Source organism: Melanostigma gelatinosum (genome assembly GCF_949748355.1).
Source record: "Melanostigma gelatinosum genome assembly, chromosome: 20".
Lineage (NCBI taxonomy): Eukaryota > Metazoa > Chordata > Actinopteri > Perciformes > Zoarcidae > Melanostigma > Melanostigma gelatinosum.
Window position 1 is genome coordinate 21,088,047 of NC_136653.1, and position 5,000 is coordinate 21,093,046.

At 46.2% G+C, this 5,000-nt stretch overlaps 2 protein-coding genes across 2 annotated transcripts in view; one reads left to right on the forward strand and one right to left on the reverse strand.

The window, feature by feature from the left end:
- LOC306794371 (sodium channel protein type 2 subunit alpha-like) overlaps nucleotides 1-5,000 on the forward strand; it is a 151,952-nt gene that overhangs the window by 125,840 nt on the left and 21,112 nt on the right.
- fars2 (phenylalanyl-tRNA synthetase 2, mitochondrial) overlaps nucleotides 1-5,000 on the reverse strand; it is a 314,225-nt gene that overhangs the window by 18,698 nt on the left and 290,527 nt on the right. The window lies entirely within an intron of this gene.

Consider the following 5,000-nt stretch of genomic DNA (forward strand, 5'->3'; position numbering starts at 1 on the left):
GGAGATGAGATCCCCAGAGAGCTGAGATAACCCGAAGAACTGCAAGAACATTTATTTCTGTTTCTATGCAGACGACACGCAGCTGTATATCTACAAACTACCCAGTTATGTGAGCTCTGTTGGGGAAGTTTGATCAGATAAACTGAGCAAAAACGGAGCAAAATATGTTAAAATCATAAGATAGAGGTGCTAATTAGACACAAAAAGAGGAGGAGCTTAACAAGTCTGATATCTTTGGGATCTGTTCGTCCTCTTTGAACATCCGAGCATTCGACACATTTAAAGTTTTTCGTCAGACTTATGTTCAGTTTCTGTTGACGACTGAAGAGAGTTCATCTTTCATTTATTGTCTCAACAAAACCCTGAAATATTTTGGTGAAAAATTTGTATTTTGAATCTGTCTGTTTGAGTTTGCTAACTTTCAAAGAAGACAAGTTCAATTAATTTGTACTTATTTTGGTTTCTCAGTAGGTTATCATTTTAGGATATTGATTTAATTCATAATTGATTGAGTTGTTAGAGACGTTAGGATGTACTAATCACATGATGTGAATGTGTTGGGTTCTCTGGGGTAACATTCTGATGATGTATGTACCGTACTATGGACCTTGTTAGGATACATCTGGGGTGTCTTCTGACCCAGATCGCTGAAGAAAGTAAAATATTCTGCACATATAAAGAGAAATGTTTTATTTAGTTTATCGTGGCATGAAACTTCTTTTTAGAAAATGTACAGTCTGCTATATGTTCTTCCCGCTATTCTTTGATGATGTGTTTCGTAATGCGTCATTCATTTTGTGAAGATTGAAGTTATATTTCCCACGTTGTCTTCAGCCTCTCGGTACGAGAGCATGCTGTTGGTCCACAGCCTCGAGCTGCCGGGTTTATAAACCGTGAGCCACAGGATGGTTCCACTAACCACGAGCCCACTCGCCCCAAAGCCTTCACGCTGAGATTAATGACCCTGTACCGACTAACCCGGGTGAGAAGCAAACACCTTGCTCATCCTGCCGCAAAGAGATTTGTCTTCGACGCGGTTCGGTTCATCTCGTCTCCACCGATACAGAGACGTGAGAGCGCTGAAGGACAGGAAGACGGGTTAGTTTGTATGTTATGGATTCTGTTTTGGCCAAAGGACATCTGACTCTAGATCAGAGTTGTGGGAGAAAGAAAGGTTAGAATTCTCCCGTTTGACTTTCAGAGGTGACTTGAGGTAAAAGGCTGAGACAGAATTGGGCCAGCCAGCTGGAAAACCCTCTCTGAAGTAGAAAGAAACAACAGAAAAGCTTCCCCAGCACCTGCACCGCCTCCATTAGTGAGACTCGGAGGTGTAGCGTACAGTATGTGCAGCTGACAAATAGACCAAACCCTCTTATACCGATGACGAATGCACACACAGAGTTCATGCTAATTTAAACCAAAACACACACACACACGTTTTTAAACTGGTTTTCACCTGCTTCTACTCCTGCAGAAACAGCTCATATCTAAAGACTTGGTTCATCCATCCATCTATCCATCCATCCATCTATCCATCCATCTATTCATCCATCCATCTATTCATCCATTTCATCCATCCATCTATTCATCCATCTATTCATCCATCTATTCATCCATCTATCCATCCATCTATTCATCCATCCATCCATCTATTCATCCATCCATCTATCCATCCATCCATCTATTCATCCATCCATCTATTCATCCATCCATCCATCTATCCATCCATCTATTCATCCATCCATCTATCCATCCATCCATCCATCTATCCATCCATCCATCTATTCATCCATCCATCTATTCATCCATCCATCCATCTATCCATCCATCTATTCATCCATCCATCTATCCATCCATCCATCTATTCATTCATCCATCCATCCATCCATCCATCTATTCATCCATCCATCTATTCATCCATCCATCCATCTATCCATCCATCTATTCATCCATCCATCTATCCATCCATCCATCTATTCATTCATCCATCCATCCATCCATCCATCTATTCATCCATCCATCCATCCATCTATTCATCCATCTCTGAGAATAAAACATGGGATTCAAATTTAAAATTAAAGCTGCGAGCAGCGATGAACGAGCCTTCGCAATCTGCAGCATGTCGAGGGTGCCGGCGGGACTCCGCGAGCGAGATGTTTTTAATCCCGCGTGGACCGCCTGATGCCGGAAATGATGCTTTTCAAATAGTCCGATGCTTCCTGTATCCTCTCGAGGAGGAGTTCGTTAAAATACGAAGGCTGAAATCTGCAAAAAGTGACAAAAAGCACAAATTCGTGGGTTTACTGTAGCGCCCCCTAGTGGTTGAATGCAAAATCAATCTCAGGGTATGTTACAAGATGCGATGTGCACATATGCTGCAAGTTTTGTAATTTTAGGACAAACGGTTGAGAAGTTATGTGTATTGATATTAAGCCACGCCCCTAAGACGTTTATTGGTCCATATCTTGTAAACGAAAAGAGGTATCAAAAAGCTTTTGATAACTTTTGATGACGTAGATCCAGTAATGATCCACAGCACATTTGGTAGTAATGGGACTAAGCATGTAGGAGGAGTTGGCAGAAATATGTTTTACACTAAATTCAATATGGCGGAAAATCTAAGGAGGCGGAGCTTAGGGGTCTGATTGGATTTTCTGTAGCTCTAGCTCAAGTGGACATGTGTGTCAAATTTCAAGTTAATTGGACATACTGGCCGAGGGGCGTCGCCGGTCCGACTTGTAGGGGGCGCCTCCAACCATGCGTACGTTTACCCCAACGGGTAGAATATCAATAGGGCCTCGCCGGCCCGACGTCGGTTGCTCGGCCCCTAATAATTAGTTATCAAGCATGCAGGGTAATAATAATAAAAGATACGATACAATGTTATGTATCAGATCAAAGATGCAGCACACATTACACTGTAAACAAAGAAACAAAAAGAGGAGAAAGAGGTGAATAAAGACATGCAAGCTGCAGGTATCAGAGGTATCAGTGAGTGAGAGTCCTTCACTGCAGAGTCCTTCACAGCAGAGTCCTTCACTGCAGAGTCCTTCACAGCAGAGTCCTTCACTGCAGAGTCCTTCACTGCAGAGTCCTTCACAGCAGAGTCCTTCACTGCAGAGTCCTTCACTGCAGAGTCCTTCACAGCAGAGTCCTTCACAGCAGAGTCCTTCACTGCAGAGTCCTTCACAGCAGAGTCCTTCACTGCAGAGTCCTTCACTGCAGAGTCCTTCACTGCAGAGTCCTTCACTGCAGAGTCCTTCACTACAGAGTCCTTCACAGCAGAGTCCTTCACAGCAGAGTCCTTCACTGCAGAGTCCTTCACTGCAGAGTCCTTCACTACAGAGTCCTTCACAGCAGAGTCCTTCACTGCAGAGTCCTTCACAGCAGAGTCCTTCACTGCAGAGTCCTTCACAGCAGAGTCCTTCACAGCAGAGTCCTTCACTGCAGAGTCCTTCACTGCAGAGTCCTTCACAGCAGAGTCCTTCACTGCAGAGTCCTTCACTGCAGAGTCCTTCACAGCAGAGTCCTTCACTGCAGAGTCCTTCACTGCAGAGTCCTTCACTACAGAGTCCTTCACTGCAGAGTCCTTCACTACAGAGTCCTTCACAGCAGAGTCCTTCACTGCAGAGTCCTTCACTGCAGAGTCCTTCACTACAGAGTCCTTCACTGCAGAGTCCTTCACTACAGAGTCCTTCACTGCAGAGTCCTTCACTACAGAGTCCTTCACAGCAGAGTCCTTCACAGCAGAGTCCTTCACTGCAGAGTCCTTCACTGCAGAGTTCTTCACTACAGAGTCCTTCACTGCAGAGTCCTTCACTGCAGAGTCCTTCACTGCAGAGTCCTTCACTGCAGAGTCCTTCACTGCAGAGTCCTTCACTACAGAGTCCTTCACTACAGAGTCCTTCACAGCAGAGTCCTTCACTGCAGAGTCCTTCACTGCAGAGTCCTTCACTACAGAGTCCTTCACTGCAGAGTCCTTCACTACAGAGTCCTTCACTGCAGAGTCCTTCACTACAGAGTCCTTCACAGCAGAGTCCTTCACAGCAGAGTCCTTCACTGCAGAGTCCTTCACTGCAGAGTTCTTCACTACAGAGTCCTTCACAGCAGAGTCCTTCACAGCAGAGTCCTTCACTACAGAGTCCTTCACAGCAGAGTCCTTCACAGCAGAGTCCTTCACAGCAGAGTCCTTCACTACAGAGTCCTTCACAGCAGAGTCCTTCACAGCAGAGTCCTTCACAGCAGAGTCCTTCACTGCAGAGTCCTTCACAGCAGAGTCCTTCACAGCAGAGTCCTTCACAGCAGAGTCCTTCACTACAGAGTCCTTCACAGCAGAGTCCTTCACAGCAGAGTCCTTCACTGCAGAGTCCTTCACTGCAGAGTCCTTCACTGCAGAGTCCTTCACTGCAGAGTCCTTCACAGCAGAGTCCTTCACAGCAGAGTCCTTCACTGCAGAGTCCTTCACAGCAGAGTCCTTCACAGCAGAGTCCTTCACTGCAGAGTCCTTCACAGCAGAGTCCTTCACAGCAGAGTCCTTCACAGCAGAGTCCTTCACTGCAGAGTCCTTCACAGCAGAGTCCTTCACAGCAGAGTCCTTCACTGCAGAGTCCTTCACAGCAGAGTCCTTCACAGCAGAGTCCTTCACTGCAGAGTCCTTCACTGCAGAGTCCTTCACTGCAGAGTCCTTCACAGCAGAGTCCTTCACTGCAGAGTCCTTCACAGCAGAGTCCTTCACTGCAGAGTCCTTCACAGCAGAGTCCTTCACTGCAGAGTCCTTCACTGCAGAGTCCTTCACAGCAGAGTCCTTCACAGCAGAGTCCTTCACTGCAGAGTCCTTCACAGCAGAGTCCTTCACAGCAGAGTCCTTCACTGCAGAGTCCTTCACAGCAGAGTCCTTCACAGCAGAGTCCTTCACAGCAGAGTCCTTCACTGCAGAGTCCTTCACAGCAGAGTCCTTCACAGCAGAGTCCTTCACTGCAGAGTCCTTCACTGCAGAGTCC